This window comes from Stenella coeruleoalba (assembly GCF_951394435.1).
Source record: "Stenella coeruleoalba genome assembly, chromosome: 11".
Lineage (NCBI taxonomy): Eukaryota > Metazoa > Chordata > Mammalia > Artiodactyla > Delphinidae > Stenella > Stenella coeruleoalba.
Genome location: NC_137157.1, coordinates 11,549,211 through 11,562,378, shown reverse-complemented (window position 1 = coordinate 11,562,378; position 13,168 = coordinate 11,549,211). Strand labels below are relative to the sequence as shown.

The 13,168-nt window shown below is 41.9% G+C and overlaps 1 long non-coding RNA gene across 1 annotated transcript; it reads left to right on the top strand.

Moving 5' to 3' along the window:
- The first annotated feature begins 3,739 nt into the window (after positions 1–3,739).
- Positions 3,740–12,110, top strand: LOC307194462. Its single transcript, XR_013830562.1, has 3 exons — positions 3,740–3,779; positions 10,397–11,020; positions 11,973–12,110. It is a non-coding gene; the product is annotated as an uncharacterized lncRNA (long non-coding RNA).
- Positions 12,111–13,168: the final 1,058 nt, after the last annotated feature.

Genomic DNA, 13,168 nt, shown 5'->3' with positions numbered 1-13,168 from the left:
ATAGTTGGTCTTATTATAGGCTTCACCTGGTGGTGCAAATCTCAGACTTGTGCTGGGAAGACATGTCTCAGGTGTGTTGGCATTAGATTGGTGGAGCCCAGATTGGTGAACACATGGGCTTTGGAGTCAGATGGACCTGGATCGGAATCTTGGCTCCGCCACTCACATGCAGTATGATGTAACCCATCGAAGGCTTGGTTTTCTCATCTGTAAAATGGGGCTTGCAGTATGTACCTCAGATGTCGTTTATAAATGTGCAAATCAAGTTTTAGAAAAGTGACTTACCAAGGGCACATGGCTAGTTAGAGGCAAGGGCAGGCCCATCTCAGATCATTTGACCACAGGTCCTAAGTTTTTCCCACTGACCTACAAGGATGTGGTGGGGCTAGGTCTGATGTTAAGTGTATTTGTCTTTAGTTTGTGAGAGTGTCACTGCCAAAAGTTACAGTGAAATCCAGTGAATAAAAGTGACTTAGTTTCCTGAGCCTTTGCTTCTTTATGTATTATTGGACTTATAATAATACTTACCAATATCCTAGGGTTATTGTGAAGAATTAAATGGGGTAGTGCAAGTAAAGAGCTCATAGTAAGCGCTCTTAGATTTCAGTCTTGAAATGTATTGAGGCTTGCTTTATGGCCCACCCTGTGGTGTGTCTGTGAATGTACCATGGGCACTTGAAAAGAATATCTATTCTATAGTTGCTCTGTGGCATGTTCTCTAAATGTCAGTGAGGTCAAGGTGGTTGACAGATGTTGTTTAGATTCTCTGTGTCTTTATTGATTTTTCAGTCTAGCTATCCTATCAGTTGTTGAGAGAGGGCTGTTAAAATCAAGTATGATTGTGAATTTATTTCTCCCTTTAAGTCTGTCTGCTTTTAACTTTCCTTTTAAGTCTGTCCATTTTTGCTTCATCTATTTTGAAGCTTTGTTATTAGGCGCCTACACCTTCACGATTGTTTATCTTCCTAATGTATTGACCGTGTTTTCATCTTGAAATGCCTCTCTTTAACTCTGGCAATACTCTTTTGTCTTGAAGTTTACTTTATCTGCTATTTATAGAACCATTCCAACCTTCTTGTGATTGCTGTTTGTCTGATATATCTTTTTCAATCTTTCTACTGTCAGCCTACCTGTGATTATATATATAAGTGCATCTCTTATAGACAGCATATAGTTGGGTCTGGCGTTTTTACACATCTTGACAATCTCCACCTTTTAAATGGAATGTTTAGTTTGCTTACAATTAACATAATGATTGATATGTTTTGATTTAGGTCAACTCTTAGTTTTCAAGTATTTGCGTTTTCTGTTTGTTCTGTGTGTCTTTTGTTCTTCTGGTCTTCCTTTCCACAGTTTGTTTGCGTTAATTGAATATGTATTTTTAGAATTCCATTTTAATTTATCCATTTTTTTTTTAGCTATACCTCTTTGCATTATATTTAGCAGCTACTCTAGGGATTATAGTGTACATCCTTAATTTTCCATAGTTAATATTGTACACATAAAATAATGTAAGAACCTTGCAACTAGATTGGCCCATTTACCATCCTTTCCTGTCTTTTATGCTGTTTTCTCATATGTGCTACATCTACAGGCTAAGAACCCTATAATATAATATTGATGTTTCTGCTTTAAACTGTCATATATATATTTTAAAGAAATTATGATGAAAATACAATCTTTAATATTTACCCATATATTTGCCCTTTCCGGTGCTCTTCAGTTCTTGAAGAGACCCAGGTTTTCATCTGATATCATTTCCTTTCAGCCTGAATAACTTATTTTAGCCTTTGTTATAGTTTATATATGCTGGAAATCAGTTCTCTGCATTTTAGTTGATCTAAAAATGTCTTTATTTGCTTTAATTCTTGAAGAATAATTAATTAGATATGGCATTATGAGTGATAGGGTTTTTTTTTTCCATTTGTGTTAGCAATTTAAAGGCATCCTTTCACTGTCTTCTGGTTTCCATTGTTTCCAATGAGATGTATGCAGTTATCTGTTTTGTCGTTACATGTGTGCAAAGTGTTGTTTTTCTCTAAGTTACTTTCAAGATTTTTTTTTTCCCTATCTGTGGTTTTCAGATTTTATATGATGTGCTAGGATGTGCTTCTCTTTGTATTGATCTTGCTTGGGGATCACTGAGACTCTGGACTCTAAATTTATGTCTTTGACCACATTTGGGAAAATTCAAAAATTTTTTTCCTGTTCCATTACTCTTATCTCTTCTTTTGAAACTCCAATTACACATATATTAGAGCTCTTCATATTGTCTCATAGATCACTTAGGCTCTTTGATTTTCCAATTCTTTTATTCTGTGTTCTTCAGACTGAATGCTTTCTACTGAGCTCTCTTGAAATTCATTGATACCTTCCTGTGTCATCTCCAATATGCTGTTAAACCCACCTAGTGAAATTTTTTTTCCCATTTAGTGAACTTTTAATTTCAGATATTGCACTTTTTCAGTTCTAGAATTTCCATTTGGTTCTTTTTAATAGTTTCTATTTCTCTATTGAGATTTTCTATTCATTTATTCATTATGTGCATATCCTCCTTTATGCCCTTTTGTATATTTATAATAGCTGCTTTAAAATTTGGTCCCTGGGTGGTAGTTTGCCTGCCTCTGCCTTAAAAGGTTGGAGAATACCATCCCTTTCCCTCTAGCTGGAATGTAGATGTGTTGGCTGGAACTGGAGTGACTATTTTGGATCACAGAGTTGAAAATGGCAGAGGAATAAGGTAGAAGTTTGAGTCCCCGACCCTGTGGAGCCGCATACCCGCCCCAGACCCCTCGTGCCCAGACTGGCCATGGGAGAGGACTAAACATATCTCGTATAAGTCACTAGTATTTTGGGCATTGTCACAGCAGCCATATTAATAGCTTAACTGTCTTATTTCACAGAACCTACAAGACCATCAAATACAAGTTGCACTGTTATTTTACGTGTCACTAAGAAATAAAAACACTGCTGTGCTAGTTATTGAGCTCTTGTTTCTCAGCCCCAGGTCCACTCTTCTATATTCCGCTTTACGATAACAGGGCTAGAAATCTGTGAACTGCACTTGGCCTCTGCCTGCTGGCTAGGTTCTGCCAATAAGGGTCATTCGAAGGAGACCAGTAGGCAGAAGGGAGGAGAAGGGCCTTGCTCCTTCCTATTTGCTTCCTATTTGTTCTTACGACTGTCCAGAAGCAAGGGCTCCTCACCCGGGCAGCAGCTGTTGATTCCATCCTCCAGAACCAGATTCATCGTACCCCTCAAGAGGTACCAGCACCAGCAAAGCAATGCCTCCTCTGCAAAGTCTGGGTCCCAGCCACTCTCAACATTCCGCACCATCCTAGGGGTGCTGCTGGATTTTGCATTTATTATCTCTGAGTTATCTCAGCATCCCCTGTGCCTTTTAAGTCCTCCAATACCTGTATAACAAATTCTTTACGTTAAATTTCCTCGTTTGAAATATGTTGTGTGGCTTCTGTTTTTCTGATGGAACTTAGGATAACAAAAACTGTCAATGATTACACTATGACACAATTTTTTTATCACAATTTTTATTTTATGCTTATTGAAAGAGCTTTTTAAATTTATTTAGTAAAATTTAATAGCTATGCCTTGTGCATATATAAACAAGAAGATACAAGTGAATTCATCTATGTGTTCATCTTCCAGGTTGGTGAATGCGTGGAAATGCTGGGAGATTGGGGTGCTCAGAGGGAGCATGGAAGCTCCACACCCTCCCCACATACCTTGTCCTTTGTTTCTCTCCATCTGTCTGTTCATCTGTATCCTTTATCACATCCTTTAAAAACCGGTAAATGGGGCTTCCCTGGTGGCGCAGTGGTTGGGAGAGTCTGCCTGCTAATGCAGGGGACACAGGTTTGAGCCCTGGTCTGGGAGGATCCCACATGCCGCGGAGCAACTGGGACCGTGAGCCACAGCTACTGAGCCTGCGCGTCTGGAGCCTGTGCTCCACAACAAGAGAGGCCGCGATAGTGGGAGGCCCACGCACCGCGATGAAGAGTGGCCCCCGGTTGCCACAACTAGAGGGGGCCCTCGCGCAGAAACGAAGACCCAACACACAGCAAAAATAAATTAAAAAACAAACGAACAAAAAAAACCCTGGTAAGTGTAAGTCACAGTTTTCCTGAGATCTGTGAGCCACTCTAGCAAATTAATCAAATCTGAGGAGAAGTCCTGGGGCCTCTGATCGACAGCCAATTGGTCAGAAGCACAGGTGATAGCCTGGCCTTGTGCTTGGCCTCTACAATGGGGCGGGAGCAGTCTTGCGGGACTGAGCCCTCAACCCGTGGGATCTGACGCCGTCTCCAGGCAGACAGTGTCAGAATTGGGTTAAATTGTAGGACACCACCTGGGGTCGTGGAGGATTGCTTGGTGGGGTGAAGGGTTCGGTGTGAGTAGTAAAGAAGACACACAGGAGGAAAAGAAATTGGCTTTTTTTTTGTTGTTCTTAATACAGACACCTTTATCACTCTTCTCTCTTAGGAAATTCCCAGGGTTTTGGGTACTCTGTGCTAGAAACAGGGATGAAGACCAATATATATATTTTTTTCTTATAAATCACAACCTCACAGGTGGGAATAGAGGGGAGTGGACCAGGATATGATCCCTCAACACTTCTCCTTTCTATGTCCTGAGGACTTATTGCTTGTCTAATGTCTATCTTCTCTGCTGGACTGGAAGCTCCAGGAGGAAAGAGATTCTGATTCTCTTATTCTCCATTTTAACCTCCAGATGCCCAGCACAGACGCTTTACTGTTACTGTTCTGTACACAGAAACTGGTGTGACATCACTTCCACCATGTTCTTTTGCTCAAAGCAGTCCCAGAGGCCACGCTAATTCAAGGGGAGGTGACACAGACCTCACTTTTTTCTTTTTCTTTTGGCCGCATCGCATGTCTTGTGGGGTCTTACTTCCCCGACCAGGGATTGAACTGGGGTGCAGCAGTGAAAGCGCCAAGTTCTAACCAATGGACCGCCAGTCCCCCAGACCTCATATCTTGATAGGAGTTTTGTAGAATTTTTGGTCGTCTTTATTCTACCACAGTGTCTCACAGCGGAGGCTCCTGGGCACCTCTTCTCCTGATAGACTGACTTATTTAAAACTTAAACATGGCTGGTGTTAAGGGGCTCATCTCATACATTTTTGTAGTTGCTTTATTTCTAAACTACAGTGGTGGATTATAACACACTGAATATTTTGATACTGCATTGCCATTTTTTTTTTTTTTCTGTTGGTGGGACTCTTTGCATCCAATTAATTTACATGATTTGGAATGCCTTGAGAGACTGGTCTGAGATGGAATATCTCAAAAAGAATGAAAAAGCATGTGACAGACTTTTGAAAGATTTTGTAGTTGGCCTCTAAGCTTGAGGCTTTCTCCAGAAGGGCGGGCAAATCTGTCTTATTCATGCAGAATTGAGAGAGGAGTGAGACAGTCTGTTGGTCCTTTCTTCCCCGCTTAAATACATCTGTTGCATGCTATTTTTTATTTCAGGGTTGATGGATCAGTTTTATGATGTCCTTGGATTAAATACTTGGGCGAAAGCACCTCATATATTTGTCCATCAACTTCACTTTGTAGCAGATTTACATTCCGTCTGGGATGCCGGATTGACTTCTTTAAAGCCTACAGCCTAACAAAAATCTTTCCCCAGTCAGCATTTTTACCGTATTTAAAAATATAAGTGTTTGCAGTGAAATGATGCAGGCTCTGGTTGCTTTTCTAGGGAAGAATCTAACTTGACTTTTGGGGATGATGTAATTGGTCAGAGAACTGAGGATCCTGATTGAGGCTGAAGCCTCATCAGGGCTGACACTCTAGACTCCAGAGCTTTCCTCTTCTCATCTTGAGTCATCCCACCCTACCTGTATCACAAGACATCTGGTTTGGTGGAGTGGATTAATACTCTTTTTGAGGGTACCTTTTGTGGAATCAGCATCTCAACGCTTCTCTGCCTTCCTGTGGGAACCACACACTTTCTTAGGTTTGGCAATTGCTTGGTCTCTTAATTTCTTGTAACCCAGTGTTCACATGAAGGAAATTCATAGGGATGGTGGTGAGGAGATGGTTGCTTTAATGGTGTAATATTTAGAGGATGGCTCAGAGGAGGTGGATTTTCAAAACACCACACCACTGACTTGCTGTGTCATCGTTTTCAGCCTCAGGTTCCTCATCTGTAAAATGGGGAGAGTAATATCTAGTACCTCTTAGGGTTGTGGTGATAATTAATGTAGGCAAGGTATTTCATGCATGTATTAGTTATCTATTGCTGTGTAACAAATAACCCCCCAAATTCAGCTGCTCAAAACAACAAATTTATCTCGAAGTTTCTGTGGATCATGAATCAGGGAGCTGCTTTGCTGGGTGGCTCTGGCTCAGGGTCTCTCATGAGGCTGTGTGTGAGGTGGTGACCAGAGCTGCAGTTATTCAAAGGCTGGACTGGAATACAATCTGCTTCCAGGCTCACTCCCGTGGCTGGTGGCAGGGCTTAGTTCCTTGCCATGTGGGCCTCTCCATACTGGATGTCCTTTCAAATTCAACATGACAGGTGGCCTCCCCCAGAGTGAGGGACCCCAGAGAGAGAGAGGGAAAGCACAGCCTCTTGATAGATGAATGCCACAGTCTTTTTTATACCCTAATCTTGAAAATGACATCCTGTCACTTCTGCCGTATTTTATTTGCTAGAAGTGAATCACTAAGTCCAACCCACACCTAACAGGAGGGGGATTAAGCTCCACCTCTTTGCGGGAGAAGTATCCAAGAATTTGTGGACATATCTTTAAAACCACCACAGCACAGTTCTGGGCACGTAGTAGATAATCAATGATTAGATGTTACGATGAGCTTAGCAGACAAATTCACATCTTGGTGAGTTGATTTCCAGGCAGACTTTAGGGACACCCCACTTTTATCAAGCAAGAGGAATTTGGGGCTCATATTAACCCTGAGATGACATTCATTTTCTTGTCACTTGGGAGGGAAAACTCTTCCGGAGATCTCTGTTGTACTGGGTGTGTCAGTCCAAAGAGTCTAGGAGAGGAACACACACTACTTAAAACATTTACTTCTCAGGATCAAGCACATTTTCTCCCCTGACACTCAATGCAGTGTCTCCCCAGCTGGGGCCAACGGACGATGCCACGGGGACCACCTGGACCAAGGGGGCAGAGCGTACCCTCTGGGAAGGGCTCCCAGGCCCTCCTGCCCCCAGTGACTTTACATTCCAAACACAGATGATTTTTAAAAATAAAGGAATTTATTTCACCATAGAGCATAAACCCAAATTTAGGCAAAAGAGGAAAAAGGAAAAAAAAAAAGACCTCTACAAACCTAATACTACCACATTTTATGATATTCTCTTTTCAGTTTCCCTTGTATATGATTTTCCATTTTTATATAGTTATAGGCAGTTGCAACTACAATTTTATATCCTGACTGTTTTCACTTAACTGTCACTCATGTATTTGTATTATACAGCCCTTTACCACTTTTTAGAGTTCTTGAGGGCTGTATAATATTCACTGGCTGAATGTACCATAGTTTACTTAACTATTCTCCATTTTTCTCATTTATTTCAATCAGTTCTTAATATAATAGATATTTGCTTATTTATTATTTTTATGTGTGTTGTATTCTGCCAAAATTATTTTACCTTTTAATTTTTACCATTTTCTTTAAAATAGACACATTAGTCATTAATTTGGTACAGGCTAGATGGTGTACCTAGAAATATTAAAACTTTTCTCCTGGGGAATTACTCTGTTGCTTCTAAACTTGGAAAGCCCTTTCGTTTTTTTTTTTTATAACACCCCCTCTTCACCTCCAGTTTCTATATAGCTTTGAAAAATTCACCTGGAATTAATGTTGAAGTATAGTATGAAATAGGGTCTAAAATGAGATTTATTTTCTTTCCCACAATTACTAACCCATTGGTCCAACATCACTTATTGCACGGTCCTGTACAATCTTTCCCACTGGTTTGTGATTCCCTTTTTTAAACTTTAAAATTTTTTTACATCATTCTTTTTTTTAAAAATTAATTTATTTATGCATTTATTTTTGGCTGTGTTGGATCTTCGTTGCTGCGTGCGGGCTTTCTCTAGTTGCGGTGAGTGGGGGCTACTCTTTGTTGCAGTGCACGGGCTTCTCATTGCGGTGGCTTCTCTTGTTGCGGAGCACGAGCTCTAGGCACGCAGGCTTTGGTAGCTGTGGGACGTGGGCTCAGTAGTCGTGGCTCCCAGGCTGTAGAGCACAGGCTCAGTAGTTGTGGTGCACAGGCTTAGTTGCTCCACGGCACGTGGGATCTTCCCGGACCAGGGCTCAAACCCGCGTCTCCTGCACTGGCAGGCAATTCTTAACCACTGCGCCACCAGGGCAGTCCTGTGATTCCCTTTTAAAATCACCTCCATCTTACTTAGAATAGGTTCTACTTCTGGCCTATTGTTTCACTGATTTGTCTGTTTTGCATGAGTAGCTTTATAATATTGAAAAAAGAAGGAATGAATGAAGTCAAGCCTTGGCTAGAAGAACTTGTTCTGGCTGCAAACAGCTAGATCTGCTAGAAGGCTGTCCTGACTTGACAAGAAAAGGAACTGAGGGAATGAAGTAGGAAATGTGAGTTTATACAACACAGTGGGGAGACAGCAGACACCAAAGATGGCATGTGTAAGGCCACCGCAGGGGCCAGGATTTACGAAAGAGGCCGGGGGTGGGGCAGTTGCTAGAAGGGAAGCTCTAGACAGGACAGGACTCCAGCAAATGCAGCAACGGTCTTCACAGGAAAAAGTAGTTCTTTGTTTGACGCCAACTATTCATTGGCAGGAAGAATACCAGGGAATGTGTATCTCTCATCAGCTGGGCAAGAGCTGAGTCATGTCTTATTAAGCACAATAAGACTGGTGATATGTTGATGGAAGTAACAATCTGGCACATGACGGGGAAAGCAGCAGATGTCACGTGGTTAGGCGTCAGTAAACTCGAAAGTTTATTGGAACCAGGGGGTCAGCCAGCCTTCAGTAACTGGGTAGGTGAGATGTGTGTAACAGGGTTTGATATTATGGGTATGGTTCTAATTAAGAGATTTATTTATTTATTTTTAAAATTTTATTTATTTTAATTTTGGCTGTGTTGGGTGTTCGTTGCTGCACGCGGGCTTTCTCTGAGCCGACGAGCCACAAGTACTGAAGCCCGTGCGCCTGGAGCCCGTGCTCCGCAACAAGAGAAGCCACTGCAATGAGAAGCCTGCACACCGCAACAAAAAGTAGCCCGAACTCGCCGCAACTAGAGAAATGCCCGCGCAGCAATGAAGACCCAACACACAGTCAAAAAAAAAAAGGACCAGTGAGAAAGCAATCACCTGTGATCCTGGGCTTTGAAAAACCACCATGATTATTTTATGTACAACTGCTTTCCCATGGCTTACTCATCAGTGGGACTAAAATGTCTGATGGGAGAGTAAGAAGGGACAGATTGCTGGTGAGGAAGGACAATAAAAGAGCCAGAACAACTCAGGGAACCAGAAACTAAATTCATCACTGTTATCTTACAACTGCATTTATAAATGGTTCCTTATACATGCTGAGCCGGGCTCCGTACGGAACAGTGGCGTGAATCACCTCCGAAAGAATCCCCCACTGAAAGACAGCACGGTGACAATTTTACAAAACTTGATCGGGCAGGGCAGAGGCGAGGCGCTGTGCAGGACGCCAGAGGAAAGGGGAGTAGGATGAAAGAGAAGAGAACACAGAGGTGGAAGGCAAGTGAGGGAGGGCAGTCCTGGGGAGACAGCAGCTTGCGAGAGACCTGATTAGATAAGACAGCCCTGCAGGGAGCTGTCCTATCTCGGCCTGACGACAGCCCGAGGGCCTAGGACAACCCGGCTGCCTCACTGGGATTCTGAAAGCAGAGATGGGGGCGGGGAGAGGCAGTGTGGTGAAGCCGGACAGGCTTTAGGGCTACCCGGATGGGGACTCCTGGCTGGGACCCTTGTAGCAGCAAAAATAGAAATGAGAGTTTTCTTTTCTGATAAACAGAGAAAACAAGGGAACAATGAACAGGCTAGGGAAGCAACTTAAACAGGCCTGAAAGAGTTAAGCAATCTTGGTTATTTTTTAGCTGTTAGACTAAGAAACACTTGTAGCTAGACTTGTCCTTCGCAAAGCTAATTACTCCGTATGAATTACACTCCACGCCCGGCATTCTTGTCCCTCTACTCTTCCTTGTAACATTCTTCATTTCAGAAAGGTCACGGGCAGATAACCTCAGGGACACCAGACCCGGTTGCTGAGCCGTCTGACGCCAGCTTTGGCTGTAAATTTGCAGAAAAAAAGAAAGAAATGCAAAACCTTAATTACTTTGAGCCTTATCACCTGCCTCAGACCACGAGTCCCAGCGCTACAGCCTTGCCCTATTCCCCAGAGAAGGGGACACAGTTCTGGAGGCACTAGCCTGCTGTGTTTTCCCCTTTGCCTGGCAAAGAATTAAAGCGATCTTTCTTTTTCTTCCATAAACTCTGTCTCTGTGTTTCTGTTCGGCACTGGTGCAGAGAGCCAAGGTGGTTTTTTCTGGCAACAAAATTTGGGGGCTCATCCAGGATATGCCCGTGGGCAGGCAGCCCCGCAGGGCCCCTTGGCTTGATTAGATGCTCGGGGATCTCTGTCCATGCCAGCCTGCCAGCCTCCTTCAGGAGAGCAGACGGCTGGGGGTTTCTCTGAGGCCAGATCACCAGGGACTCCCTGCTGCAGGGCCATGTCCCACCTCACCCGATCCGCCGTCAAGGCTGCAGATCTCCAAAGCTGTGGCGGAGAACAGGGGGGACGTTGCCCTAGCAGCTGCAGAGGCTTTTTTTTTTTTTTTTTTTTTGCCTTAAGGACACCTTCTCTTCCCTTCCCCGCACCAGCCAGCCCGGACTTCTACTCCGAGAAGACTTTGATCCTCTTGGAGGATCAGGAAGATTCTCGCAATTACATTTGTTACGTCGCGACACGCCCGCCAGCATTTTGGTAAGTGCCCCAGGGCGCACAACTGAGGCCTTTTGACTCTGTCCATTTGGGGAACTTTGGTTCCAATTTGGGGAATTCTCACTGTGAAGGGAAATTCTGTTTGTAAGGCACCGTTTTGGACAAACGTCACTTGGAAGTCACGTTTGGGGCATTTTGCCGTTTGGCTTTTGATTTCTGGGCATCTCTTTGCCATCCTTTTGGGGTGCCCCTTTGCTCTTTGTTTTACTTTGTGACTTCCCGCTGGCGAGGTTTTGGTTTGGTTTGTTTACTTTGGTTTGAGCGCACAGACATCTGTTACTAACTTTTTGAGCTAAAATGGGAAGCGCTTCCTCTAAGGTTCCACACCCACCTGGGAACACCTGGAGAAAAGTTTAAATCACTGGTCGACCTATAGCTATGATCCAATGGGGAAAAAAAAATGGGTCTCTTATAATTAGATCTTTATTGCCACAGGATGGGGAAAATGGACCGAGGTTCCCTTATGTTCAGGACTTTTTCCCTTTATTATAATCCTGCTGTAGGTGGCTCAACAATCAAAAGCCTGAGGGATCAAAAAAAATCTCTCCTAACATTCTAAATGATCCCCTTCCAACTTCAACCAGCTCTCAGGAGGGAACGAAGCTTCCCCAGCTCCTGCAAGTTCCCTCACTCCTCCAGAATCTTCTCATCAAACTAAGACCCCACCTCCCCAGAGAGACAAGCCCTGCTAGGACATTTAATCAGCCAGTCTGCCCCTGTTATTAGGGTCGATTTGAGCACTATTTGGTCTATATTTTAGCTATGAAACTATGACTACAGAAAAAGAAAGATGATTTCTAACAGTTTGGCCACAATATTCTTTAGACTCCAGAGAAAATTGGTTAAAATAAACTTTTTTTGAAATTGCAAAACCAGTTCTTTTTGCATGTGCAATGAGAAGAAGCTAGCTTGTTGAAATATTTTTTTTTTTCAGAATCCTGACCGTGAGAGAACACAAATAGGCCTAGGAGAAAGCTTGAAGTGAATTCTTATCATGTCCTTGAGATACAAACACAGCCCAGTTTGCCTGAGACTTCAGCTTTGGGTTAATTAGTAGAACTTCAAGCGAGGGGAAAGAAAGGGGCAGAGACATTTTAAGCCCCAAGTGGAAAACTATGAGATCTGTGTTTGTCTTGATACATGTGTATATCTCAGTATGTGTCTTTGTCTTTGGATAATACTGCTGACGTTAATTTGTAAATGAGCTCGATTTCATTGACTTAAAAGAAAAGTAAGTGCTTACAAATCAAACAATTCTAAATACAAGAGAAATTAAGCTAACCGAATTCTAGGTTCTCGTGAACTGGGAAATATTCAGTATTAAATTAATACCTGGTGTTAATGTTTCTTGATCCAATTAATATAGACATGTCTTTAGAGTCATCAAGTATAATAGTTTTATTGTGCCTATGTTCAATATGAACTAAATAAGATCCTATTATATCTGTTGCAAATTTGTCAGCAATGAAAGTAACTTGATGTGAAGAAATTTTTAAGACAAGAAAACACAAATGAGATAAGAGCTCTGGGTAAACTTTTTAGGAATAAATATGTTTTAGGAATGTCAACTTAAGAATAATCCTTCCAGATGCTCGACAACTTGAAAATTTAGAGTTGTGCTAAATTAAGTTAAATGATGGAAGTTTATTGAATAACTAGGCCATTTCCAAATAAAATAAGATACTAAAACATCCCAAGGAGAGATATTAAACTAATTAGGTTCATTGGGTATGTTAAATTACACGGGAAGTATTGTCAAATGAGTAATAAATCTTCTTAGGTTATATTGTACGGTAAATGTTACTAATATAGATACTCTAGAAATTATATGGGATTCCTAAAGTTCTGATATGTCCTGGTAAAATGTTATCAGTCATAAATCCAGTTATTATCTTAAGGTGTTGTATGTCACAGCAGTAGCCAAGTTACTTTGTCAAATTACATTACATTGTAATCAGATTTTAAATGTGTCTTCTTAAGTCTTTTATCATTATAGACAGTTATGGTTTTATTCTGATGCCTTTGCAAAAACACTTCCTCTTCAAGAAGATTTACAGAAAGGACTTTTGATAAATACAAGTTTCTGACTTGTACTGAACTGGGTAAGAAATTGAAGAATTCTAGAAAAAA